Source organism: Paroedura picta, chromosome 7 (genome assembly GCF_049243985.1).
Source record: "Paroedura picta isolate Pp20150507F chromosome 7, Ppicta_v3.0, whole genome shotgun sequence".
Lineage (NCBI taxonomy): Eukaryota > Metazoa > Chordata > Lepidosauria > Squamata > Gekkonidae > Paroedura > Paroedura picta.
Window position 1 is genome coordinate 113,068,667 of NC_135375.1, and position 13,500 is coordinate 113,082,166.

Here is a 13,500-nt window from a genome sequence, read left to right on the forward strand (position 1 = left end):
AAGAACACTGTCCATATGATCTCATGAAAAGGGGGTGGCACAGGAAATTTTGGCTTACCCTCATTGAGTTTGAAGTGTGCCATTCATCCAGGTTAATGTGCCAGACTGGGAAGCAAAAGGTGTTTTGTGTAGATTCAGCTTGCTGAGAAAGTTGTGTAAGAGATATATAAACTGCAAACACTTTGGCATATAAACCGCTTTGAACCCTTGACTGGGAGCTTTTAAAGTGAATGGCCCAACTGGCCCCATTAGCCAAGAGAGAAGTTTCATATGTGCTGAGTGCTTATTTAAGCTGCTAGTCCCCAGACACAACTTCTGATCGTTTTTCTGGCGCTTGGTCTTGTATTGCTTTTACATTGGTAGTTTTTGTCAGTGTCATGTCTAACAAACCTAGGCCTCATCTGTTTTCTGCCCCTGGTTTCAATTGAAATCTTACGGAAGGCTTCTCCAAACAACTTATCACCCTGAAAAGGATAAGCAACGACCACAGTCTTTGAATGGTTATCAGCAGAACACACTCCAAGCCACAAAACGCGACTGGCCGCAGATATGAGGCAGGTGGGGCTGAGAGAGCTCTGACAGAACTGCTTGGTGAGAACAGCTCTATCAGGACTGAAACTGGGTGAAGGTCACCCGGCTATGTAGGGGAGGGGGAACGAAACCCAGCTTGCCAGATTGGAAGCCACTGCTCTTAAACACCGTGCTGTCCTTCCCCTCCACAACCCCCACCCTTCTCAGGAAGGATTTGTTGCATAGAAGAGAAGAAGCTGCCAAAGACCTATGTGGAGCCAAAGGTACAGGCTGGACAGGGGGCCAGGGTGGCCAGCCCTTAACTGGGAATTCCTGAGGTGGGCGTGGAGCCTGGGTGCAAGTACAGAACCACTTTAGGAAAAAATAACTCTTTAGTGACTAGGGGGGCACTAGCGGCAGGGATTTTGTGTGTGTGTGGGGGGGAGTTGTAGCTGGTGGGGCCAAACGGTACTGGATTTCTCCCCCCTCTCGCTCGCTTGCCCACCCCTTCCCTCCCAGCCTGCCTGCCTGCCTGGCCGCCCTCCCTTGGAGTGAAAGCCGGGTGTGGCCCTGCCCAACTCGCTGTGGCTGGAGGCAGCAGCAGCGGAGCCAGGACATTGAAATACCGCAGCGGGACACGGGACATTTCCCTTAAAAACCTGTCTGTCCCAAGACTAATGGTCAGCTTAGTCTATGTACAAATCCTGTACAAAGACCAGGAAACAAGTCACAGGCCCCCACAGGTAAGAGTTCTAGGACTTCACCCCCACAAACCCCACTTGTACTCTGCTGATTGATTTCCTCTAGCGTGCTCACTCTTCTAGAATGGGGCAGCAAACGTTTCTCCGCGCAAATAATGATCATGCAGGTCACTGTAGTATTATTAATCTCCTGCCAGGGCCATTGGAGGAGAGGGGAATTTAGCCCAGTCAGATCAGGAAGTTCCTGGTATTTCTCAAATAATCTCTTCCTGTGTCGTGATTGGGTCTCTGGAGACTTCCAGCCCCTCAGTTCAAGACTTCCTTTCTATTTGCTTTCCGATGAAGAAGAACAGTTAGTCAGTTAGACTGCTAGGACTCTCTCCCTCCTCCCCCTCTCTTTCCAAAGTTGTCGCAATTTTCAATAAAGCTTTGTTGTTGTTAGGTGCGAAGTCGTGTCCGACCCATAGCGACCCCATGGACAGTGATCCTCCAGGCCTTCCTGTCTTCTACCAATCCCCGGAGTCCATTTAAGTTTGCACCGACTTCTTCAGTGACCCCATCCAGCCACCTCATTCTCTGTCGTACCCTTCTTCTTTTGCCCTCAATCGCTCCCAGCATTACGCTCTTCTACAGGGAGTCCTTCCTTCTCAGGAGGTGGCCAAAGTATTTGAGTTTCATCTTCAGGATCGGGCCTTCTAAGGAGCAGTCAGGGCTGATCTCCTCTAGGACTGACTGGTTTGTTCGTCTTGCAGTCTAAGGGACTGGGGGGGGGGGGGGTGAGGAGCGGCGGATGGGCTGGCTCCTTCCTCCTCTGCATGGTCTGCCTTCTCAGCCTCCTTGGACATCCACCAGACTAGCCTCCGAATGAGTGTCTTGCACCATTCTGGAAGGCTTCTCTCCCTCTCTGCGGCGCTGCCCTTTACACATGGATCACACAGGGCTGTAACACTGTATGTCCCTGACTCTCACAGGGGCCCAAAGCAGTTCTTGAACCCTCTCATGAGCCTCCTGGCAAACATGCGCATGGCCGGAATGAGGTCTGCGCGGCCTTGAGAGGGATCCACAAAAGGGGCCATTACCTGACTGGTACTGCACACCAGAAACGACAGTGACCCACACGTGACAATCCCAGGCTGGTGGGATACATGGATGCAGATTGGGCCGGAGACACTATGGGCAGAAAGTCAACAAGGGGACGCCTCTTCTATCTGCTATGGCGGCAGAGTAATCAGCTGGAGCAGCAGGAAGCAAGAGAGTGCAGCTGTCCTCACAACTGAAGCTGATTGTGTATCCGCAGCAGAAGCATGAAGACAACTGAAATAGATTCTGCAACTGATGCAAGACTTTGGGATAGAAGGGCCCAAGCCAGTGCCACTTTATGAAGACAACCAAGGATGCATCAAGCTTGCACCAACGAAGAAAAGCCCCTCCAGAACTGAGCACATTGAGGTGCAGCATCACCTTGGAAGAAACAAGAAGGAAGGTGGGCTTGATGAGCTGGACCACCGTCCTACGAAGGAAGGATGCCAGATGTGCTCTCCACGCCACTCTCCAGGGAGAAGTGTCAAAGTCTACGTGAGAAGATGACCCTTGTGGACTTTGAACACCAGACCTTGAGAAGGGGTGTTGGAACAGGCAATGTCTGCAGTACAACGAGAAGAAGAGCCTGAAGGGGAAGCATGAAGACTCTTAGATAAGAGAGTCAGGTCAGGGACTTCCTCTCCTTTTAAGGGTTGCTTCTTGTCTGTCTCTAGATGGCTACTCTGAGGGGCAATTTCCTCCTTCCTCTCCGGAGCTCCTCTCTCTTAGGCAGCCTAGTATCTATCTCTATCTCTGTCTCTCCTCTACACTATCCAAGGATGGTCACTCCTTAAATAAATCCCTTTCTCCTAAAATACAATGTCTGTATATCCATAACTGACTTACCCTGCTAACACTTTTTTGTCCAGCCTTGCTGAACTGACAACACTCTGTATTCGAAGGATCCAAAACAGGGAGGCCAAATCCACTTGAGTGTCACTTGAGGGCCAAGCAGCCAATGGGGAGCCGCTCTTTGTGCGGCTCCCCATTGGCTGGTTGGCCCAGCCTCGCCTGGGCTGGCCGGAGAGTCACTGTTCAGGTTCCGTCAGGGCCCTGATCTCCCCTGGGAGCTCGTTCCACTAGGTGGGGGCCAGGATGGAGAAGGCTCTGGCCCTGGTGGAGGCCAAGCAAGCTTCCCTGAGGCCAGGGATCACCAGGACGTTGGAGGCGGTGGAGCGCAAGGCTCCTTCAGGGGTTTAGGCAGAAAGGCAATGCCCAGATCCACTGGGCCCAGACCATGTATGGCCTTAAAGGAGGGACCAGGGAGGAGGTTGGGGAAACAGGAGGCAAGATGCGGGGGAGGGGGAGGGGTGTGTGTGTGTGTGTGTGTCTGTCTGTCTGTCTGTCTGTCTATCACCCTGCCTGTCTGACTGTGACAGAGAGGGAGGGGATCAGGACCAAGAAGCCCCAGAGCAGGTTTGTGTTCCACATACCTGATAGACTCTCACTATAATTTTTTTAAAATTTTCCCTGCCTCTATTTTTAAAGCGGCTCCTGATTGGGCCCTCCGAGTGTCACTCAAGGGCCAAGCAGGCGCGCGGCTCCCCATTGGCTGGTTGGCCCGGCCTCGCCTGGGCCGGCCAGAGAGTCACCGCTCAGAGGAAGAAGCCTTCCCCAGCGGTAAGTCCTCCAGCCGGCTTCCCCTCGCCCAGGGAGCCTTCTGCCGGACCAAGAAGCCGCAGAGCAGGTTTGTGTTTCACATACCTGATAGACTCTCAATATAATTTTTTAAAGTTTTCCCTGCCTCTCAGAGAGAAACAAACAAACAAACAAACAAATGTGGTACCTGAGAGATTAGTTGAAAATGTCCTGCAAAGTCTAGGGGGTTGGACTCAGTGACCCTGAGGCCCCTTCCATGAAAGACTTGCTATCCCTGTACATCTCTCGATAACATTGGCCCTGCCTCTCACAGATGTACTAGGATAGCATATTTGCAGCTCTTTCATGGGCACTTCATTCATTCATTCATTCATTCATTCATTCATTCATTCATTCATTCATTCATTCATTGGACTTTGATACCACCCTCCCAGCAAGCCAAGTACTTGCAGATTTTCAGGCGAAAAATGTTTATTCATCTGAATTTTATAAATATGCCAAACAGTAAAACTTTATATGCTACATGATGCTTTAGGTGTAAGAGCAAAAAATTGTGCTTTAGGTGTGAGAGCAAAAAAATTATATATATCTCAATTTTTCAACCAAATTTCTATTTTTTTCCAAAGGTGGTGATGGTGGGGTGATTCTGCAAATTGTGCATCTCTAGTCAGAAGAGATGCATGAAGATTCGTTCACTGCACATGTGTCAGAATTAAACCCCTCCAGAAAACTAGTTCAAGATCAAGGGCAAAAGTGATTCTTGCAAATGGCTGGGGGGGGGGATGTTCTACTTTGGGAGAACTTCTTGCAACCTACCTGAGTTACTCACCAGAACACTGTTTAACTGTTTGAAGATGGGAGGTAACCTAAGCATGCCTCCATTTAAAAACAAATCTCCCAGCACCTTCAGGACTAATAAGATCTTATTTCAGGGGAATCTTGCATAGAACACAGAAATTTATATTGCAACAAGGCTCAACTCAAGACTACTGATAATGTTTGCTGACACAAGCAGTGTTCCCTCTGGAATGAAGTCAGTTTAGGTTAGTAACAGAAAAGTCTTTTTTTGTTACCTTCATTCTTGATAAGCCCATTAGCCAGCTTTCTCAGTCCGTATAAACAGAGCACAGCCGAATATCAACAGACATCGATAACAAAATAAACTTTTATCAAGAAGCAGGAGCCTAATGGCCACCAGATGGCACCATTTCTCCACAGTACAATTGGCGTTTTTGTAATATTGTGTCTCAAACTTTGTTTTAGTTCTTTTTTTTTTACTACCAATCCATAATGGCAGCTGCCCAGGGTTGAAAGCAGATTACACATATGCACAAGAACTATTCAACCAATCAAGCGAATTGTACAGAATATAACAGCCACAATTCCTAGTAAAGCAGGAAAATCCAGTAGGATCAACGGCACCGTGGACAGAACCGACGGGGGGGCCAGGTGATCGTGGCCAAACAGGAAGCCTGAACGGGGGGTGGGGGGCTTTGACATGGTCAGTCCAAGCTAGCCTGATGTCGATTGGCCCTGCTTAGTAAATGGGTGGGAGACCCCCAAGGAAGGCAGCCCTGGACCGTGTGAAAGGGAGAAGGGAAGGAAGCAGGGTGCAAGAAACACACTGGATCCACACATCAAACAGAATCAGAACAAATGCCAGAAGCACGGCATTCTGACACTCCCCCAGCTGAGAAACACAGGCTTTGCTCCCCCTCCCCCCCACCCGCCATTAATTTCACAGCCTTTCATGAAGGGTATGCAAAGGTATGAGGGACAGAAGAATTCATTTTTTAAGGAGCAAAAATCTTGGGGAAATCTATGTGTAACCCATCAGGGACTATTCCGCACACAACAGATAATGTACTTTCAATGCTCTTTATATGTGGATTATTCGGTTCTGCACAGGAAAATCCAGCTGCCAAAGCACATTGAAAGTGCTATGTGTGCGGAATGGGCACGTAGAGTCCCTGGGCAACCGAAGGGCAAATTGTAGCACGAGTCAGGAAGGTGAGGGGGTCACAGACCCTTCCTCTTCGTGCTGAAGAGCCTTGATGGCACACCTGGGACTTGGGTTCCCCAAGAAGGTGCTGCAACTTGCCCCTGACGGGAGGTCCCTGGAGTTGGCCTGGAGGCTTCCAAAGCCCTTGGTAGCAGGGAAGGAGGCCCAAACAAGAGCCCAAGAGGCAGAAGGGCCTCCTTGACTCTCCCCCATGCTCAATGCAGAAAGTCTACGCTGATGTTTGTCCAAGAGAAAGCTCACCACCTTCTGCTCGAAGACACACACGTACTGCCAAGGAAGAGCGGGCTCCACCCAAAGGGGGCAGCTTTCTGTCCCAGTTAGGAAGTTTTGCCTCCTGTGACAAGCTGTGCCCTCTAGTCTTGCCCTCTGGATAGAGTGGCCAATCTCCAGGTGCGGCCTGGAGATCCGAAATGACAGCTGATCACAAGATGACAGAGATCGGCCCCTCTGGAGTACTTATGAGTGTCCTGCATTGCGCAGAGGGTTGGACTAGATGACCAAGGAGGTCCCTTCCAACTTGTTATGCATCCGACCTCAAGAGCTTCCTGGCTGGTGGAGGCAAAATACCTGCAATCTCCAGGTTTTGACACAGATGTCACCCCATCATCCCCCTGGACACTGTCTCTCTTTCTGGCTCCTGGACTGCCCCATTTCGTTATTGGATTTAAAACATTTCCGAGCCCCCTCAGGGAACTCAAGGCGGCTTTCAATGTAAGCAGAATATGATCAAAAGAGAACATCAGCAACGCTATGAAGCCTATAAATTACAGATGGGAAGGCAGAGACCCCTTCGGCCTCACCCCCTTTCTTTTTCTTTTTCTTCCCACTCCCAGCCTGCTTTGCTTGACTTGTCCGTCTGTCTTGAGGTGCCCCCTCCTTCCCTCTCCCGCGTGCTCTCCCCGTGAGTAGTCTGGCGCTTTTCCATGTTGGCCCCCAAGTCATGGCAGGTCCCAGTAAGAGTTGGATGCTGCTGCTGTCAGCTCAGGCCTAAGGCTCCCTAGCCACTGCAGCCACGTCATGATGAATTGTCTTGATCGTGGATCTCCAGAAGTGGCTCCTGGGCCTTTCACTGCAGGGCCTCCTCCTTCGGGGGATTAAAAGTCTTGAGGGAGGGGCCTTTCTGGGGCTAGCTTGGCCCCCCCCCAGTCCACTCCTGCCTTCCCTCCCTCTTTCCCTCCCTCCCTCCGCTTTCCAGAAATCAGGGTGTATAAAGGTTGACAGTACTGCTGTGGTTGCCAAGGGACCAACAACAGCCACAGAATCCAGTGGGCCTCCTTAAAGTGACAGTTGTGTTTCTGTTCTTTTGGGGAGTTGAGAGACAGCTCTCTGCCTGACCCCAGGAGACTTCTTGGCCTCTTCTGGTACGGATGTCAGCCTCCATGGGGGATGCTAGCCCAACACTGTGTCCTACAGTGGCCAAAGCCCAGGGGCCACCAGAAGGGCCAGAGCCCTCCCACTGTTGCCCCCCCCCCCGAGTGCCATGAACAGAGAGCATCACTGCCCCAGACCTAAGAAAGTGAGAGAGGTCAGCTGGGTCAGGCCAGGGGCCCATCCATTCTGGCCCTTTGTGCCACACAGTGGCTCAACCCCAGGTTCCCCTCCTTCTGGAGAACATCAACAGAGAAATATGGCCAGATTTTTGCAAGGTGCCCTCCAACTGCGTCCGGACTGTTATTCAGGACAATTTTATTGCATATTTATCAATTCCTGGGAGGGCTTTGTGTATTTACTATGACTTCTTTTTGCTTTCCTGTCTCTGTATTCCACTTCCAACTGTAACACAGATTTTATATGCCAAGAAGCGGTTTCCATTTGGAACTGTGGGTTTCGGTCCTGCTCAGGAGGGTTACTTTTTTTGTGCACAGAATTGGCCATGCCCATTTTAACACTTTTTGTGCTGTTCTCAAAGCATGGTGCAGCGGCTTTAAAAACAAGAGCTTTTCAACAGCAAAAAATGTTTCATCCATCCACCCTTCTTCCCTGACATCTGTCCCCGCCTCCTCCAGGGCTCAAGGGGGGGGGGAGACCCTGCCCTGTCTGGCAGAGAGGCCTGGATCCTTCTGTGCTTGGCTGCCATCTTGGAAGAGGCCATGAGAGCCGAGGAGACCCCCCCACCCCAGAGTCGCCTCACATAGACGCACATGGCCGCCTGGTCCCTGGAGGAAATCTCAGTCCTGCTGGGAAGGGGTTGTGACCACCTTAAATTTGTGTCCCTAGGTGAACAACACAGAATCTGTGCCGGGTGGGGATCGTTGCTCCTGCTGCCCCCCCCCCCCGTGAAAGTAAGTAAGCTTGAGGGGGAGGGAAGGGCAGGAAACAGCCCCCTTGGCCACTGTGACCCGAGGGACCCGGGGGGGGGGCAGGGCCTCCTTTGTGACGTCACCCCCTGCTGGTGCCCTGGGCTGCCGCTCCCCGGGGGGGGGGGGCTTTGTGGGTTGTTGAAGGAGCCTTGGAGTTGGTGTTGGAGAGAGATTGCTGGAGGAAAATCGTGTTTTGTTGGTTTATTGGTTTATTTCTTTCTGGTTTCAGTTTATCCATTTATTTCACTAATTTATTATGTTTATTTTAATTATTTTATTTATTCATTTATTTATTCTTTTTGATTCATTTATATGCTTCATTTTTATTCATTTATTTTACCTAAATATTTATTTGTATATTTGTACATCTGTATATATTTGTATTTATTTACTTATTTATTTGTACATTTATTTGTAAATTTATGTATTTGTACCTTTGTATATATTGATTTGTATATATCCTGAAGACAATGGCTGCACAACATCTAAGAATGTAAGTGGGGCATCTGCATTTTGTTCCCCCATAGAACGATCCCCCAAGCGATGTGGGTTGTGAAGCTTCTGGGTTTCAGCTCTCCAGAGATAAGGCTGTCCGAACGCTCAGCTCCGCATCAGGGGAGGGAAAGGGTGTGTCAGGCCTTCTCCGGTCCCTCCACCCTCCCAGGCAAGAGGGGACAAGAGCCCCCCCCCATCTGGTGCCCAGGGGACAGCGGAGAGGAGATTCTCTCCAGACCTCAGACGCCCTGCAGCCCCCTGCCCACCCGGACAAGACTGAAGGGCTTCTGCGGCCTTTCTCCCCAAATCCGCCTGGGCAGTCTTCAGCCCAGCCTCCTCCTGCCCGGTTTGGCTTGACCAGGGAGCCTGGCTGACCAGGAGGGAAGGGGAGGTCCATCAAGGCCGAGCCACGAAGCGGGAGACGGGGGGAACGGCCCTCATCCCAGAGAGGCCCCCTCAAGTGTTCTTCGATATAAGGGCGGGGGGGGGGACTGTGGACACAGGGTGCTGCCAGGCCAGTGACTCCCCTCCTCTTCTCTCTCTCCCTTCTAGCCTCCAACGCTTAAGGGCCCTGTTCAAACGGGCCAAGGTCGGCCCCTGGCCGGAGGAGAGGCACAGCCTGCGGGTGAGGAGGCGCTACAGTCGGCCGTGGAACAGAGGGCAGGAAGGCGGGTGGAAGCGGCGGAAGTGTTGTGAAGAGAGAAAACCCCTGGGCTCAAGCCCCCTGTGGCCCTCAGCACAAGGAGTGGTTTGGAACCAGGCCGACTGGGCTTGGAAACCTCGTGGAAATCTCATGGCACCTCCAAGACCGACCTCATTGATTAGGGTACGTCATTGGTGGGTCATGGACCCTTTCACCAGTCGGATCTATAATGACAGACGAAAACGGGGCCTTCATGGAGGGCTCCTGTGGGGAGGAGACAAGAGTAGCACCCATGGACACCCTGAGCCTGTCAAGGGTCTCTTTCGATGTAGGGGGGGAGGGGGCATGCCGTGTAAAAGGTGGGGGCGAGTCTCCCCCTAGAGTGACAGAATTTGCTGATTCCCCCACTGGAGTCTGAGGGAGGCCAGGAGCCGAAATGGATCCCCTGATTGTTTCCGTTTATGTGCCCGACAGCAGTGCCCACGGTGGGGAGAAGCCTTGTGCCTGAGGGGCAGATCGGGCTCCCCCCACACAGGAGTGCTCTGCAGTCCTGGCTGGGCTGTGTGGCCCTCGGAGCCCCTGGTGGGGCTGGGGGGACACCGAGGGGGCTGCCACGGACTGCAGGCAGGGAACTCGATGGGGGGAGGCTCTCTCTCCTGCTGTGGATGGAGCCCCACCCTCAGACCTGGGAGCCACTGGACCTGTTGCTGAAGCAGGACTATATTACTAATATGACACAATTCTGTCGATCACCAAAAAGATATGAAACCTCTTGATGTGATGAAATATCAAGTCCTATAATGAACATAGATGCTTCACAACTAACCCCTAACTTCTACATTTCTTATGTTCTACACAGTTCAAATTTTTGTATCCTGAAATCAAGTGCCAGAATGCGGAGAATACATGTATTTAAAGGCTAAAGTTGCTGTTTGAAGACACCTGTTGAAAAAAATCTTTACCTCAGCTGTCCCCACAGAACTCTTGACTAGTGACAAGCAAATTGATAATTTTATACCCAAAAAATGCTAAGAAAGGCCGGGAGGAAACTTTTCCACACGTGGCAGGTTCTCCTTAAACTCTTACTCCTTCAGATCCACCAACTGCTTTTAGACATTTGCTAAGGTTGCATTTGAGACTGCCTGGATATTGACTAATGGAATCCAAAGTTGAGGGGAATGCATACCCAATTATTAAAATAACTGAATCTTAAAGTCTACAATTTAAAACTCAATAACCCACACCGTGCTTCATTTCGGGGGACAAGAGAGAGACAAGTTCCAAAAAACCACCCGAGACGCTACCTGCTCTCCAGCTATACCAAAGAAAAACGCTAGTACTGTGATTTTCCATAGACTATTGGTAACATGGGGAGTCCTTTTTTTATCTTTTATTTTTTTAAGCTGATGCTTGTGTCAATTGTAGCCCCCAACGGATCACTCTCATGGTAAGCAATGTCTCAAATAGGTAATGTGCATAGGAAACATAAGCTACAGATTTATGATTTCCTTTACTGAAATAGATATTTTGAGATGCACTCTAACTATCGAGGCAGAGTCAGTCTGAGTAAACAAAACGTCTGAACCTTAACAGGAGAATGGGGGTAAAATCAGTGTGAGCCTGCAATGTCAGTGCTGCCGTGCCTGCAGTGCTTTACAGGAGATACTACGGACAGTCCCTACGTATGGAAGTCCTTGACTGGCTATTCTTTTATGAGCAGGATTCCCCTCATCTCCTGGTTTGTTCTAAAGCAACGCAAAGTGCAATGGAAAAGCAAGCATTTTGCACTTAATCCCACCCCCCACCCTCCACACACAAACAATTGTAGCCCCCTCGCAACACACCCTTTCGAGGCAGGCTAAACTGAAGGGTGTAACTGCTCCACACCAGAGAAGAGTTTGCAAGATCCATGTGGTCTCTGGAACCTCCTGTTGTGGGGAAATATCAAGGGGCTGTAATGGACAGTACACATTCATCGTTTCACATTTAACTGAATGTATATCCAATTATTAAAATAACCGAATCTTAAATTTCAGGGTTCTGTGTACAGGGGGGGGGGGGGAGAGCTCAAAGTTTTGCAAACCCATTATTGTGTTTGAAGAGTGTTGGGGGAGGGGGGAATGGCCTGGTTTTCCCCCCCAGAGGCCTGGGCACAGTGGAGGAACCGCTAAGACACACACCCTGCTTTTTCCCCCCAGAGGGATCGCTGATCAATACTGAAACAGATTCAGGAGCCTCAGCCTGTTTCCACCACGCCCCCTTACACATCCGCTAAAATAACGGAATCTGACGTTCCCCCCTCAACCCTACTGTGTTCTAAAGCAACCCAAAGTGCAATTGAAGAAGCATTTTTAGAAAGCACCCTGCTGTACAGAGAGCTGTCTGTCCACACCTGCTTGCACTGAGCATTCCCTTAGAATATTTAAAAGACATGACAATTTAAAACCTATGTTGGAGACCTCTATACCAAATTGACAGACTGAGTTGCCCTAACTTTGTATATCTGAACAAACTTCTGTTCAGATTGCTGACAGGAGGTTTTCAGAACGTGTAGGAACATTGCTGTTATCGGCTATAACTTTGTTTAAACATTGTATAAAAATCCAAATAAATAAATAAAATTCTTTTTTTTAATTCAGTTTTTATTGTTATTTGTTCTTATAAAAAGCATTTACAGAAAAACAAAAAACAAAGAAGCGACCAGCTGATAAGTGTCGTCAATACACGTATATCATACTTGATGTAGTCTGATATTATCTCAAGAGATATATAGTCAGTTCCCATTACATATTGGTCCTAATCTAACAGTTACTGCTGTCTTTCTTAAGAAAGTCCAAATAATCACTCCACTGTTCATCATATTCTTCCGGAGATCTCTTCTTAACCATGTTGGTGAGTCTTGCCATTTTTGCTAAGTCCGCTCATTTATCAAGCCATGTAGAAATAGTTGGAGTCTCAGTCGCCTTCCAGTGCTTCGCCCACACCAACCGTGTCGCCGTAGTTGCATGGAAGAAGAGGATTCTAGAAGAAGTAGGTAAAGCACTTGGGTGGAAGCTTAGCAGCATAGATTCAGGCTTCATTGGGTATCGCATTTTAAATGTTTCCTGTAACACCATATGTATTTTAACCCAATACTTTTTTGCTTTCTCACAATTCCACCACATGGGATAAAAAGAACCTACTGCTTTATGACATTTCCAACATTTATTATCAAACCTATCTGAGATTTTTGCAATGACCTTTGGAGTAATATACCATCTATAAAACATCTTATACCAGTTTTCCCTTAAAATTTGGCTGTTGGTTTGTTTAGGAATTTTGATCCAAACTCGTTCCCATTCCTCCATACCAATTATGGAGCCCAGGTTTTGCATCCATTTAATCATACAATTCTTTACTTGTTCTGACTCAGTCTCGTATTCAAAAGAAGTTTATAGATCTGGCCCTGTAGGTGTGGTTTTTTGAGCAATAACATGTTTTCAAAATCACTAAGAGGTGAGTTTTTGTCCACTCGAATCTCAAAGTCTGTTTTTAGTCTGGCTTTCAGTTGGTTATACTCCATCCATCGTAGCTCATATCCTTCTTTGTTTAATTCTTGCAGACTCTTGAGCTCACCTGTTCTTGTTAACAAGTCCTTGTACATTGGGCATGTTATTCTTCTTTGCTGCTGTCTAGAAAAATACGCCTCTATTGGCGATTTCAGTAAATATGATGAGGAGCAAAGTCTTGTTTTGTATTTATTCCAGATCTTTAGAAGGGATCTTGTCCAAAAGTTGACCTTAGGTTTTTCCTTTCCTTTTGTTTTCAAAGAGGGCCAGAGCATTTCATGGAAGCTTTGCTTACTATCTGCCTTTTCCAGCACCAAATCTCTTGTCATTGGATCAATTATCCAGTCTGCCACTGCTGTCAGTGTTGCCGCATGTAGGTATAATTTTAGATTTGGGACGCCCTGTCCCCCTCTCTTCTTGTCATCTTGTAGAATTCTAAAGGCAATTCTTGGCCTCTTATAGTTCCAAATGAACTTATTTATTTCAGATTGCCATTTATTTACCACAGAGTCATTAATATCTATTGGCAGAGTTTGAAAGAGGAAGTTAAGTTTTGGTAATATTGACATTTTTACTGTGGCCATTCTTGCTGACCACGAAA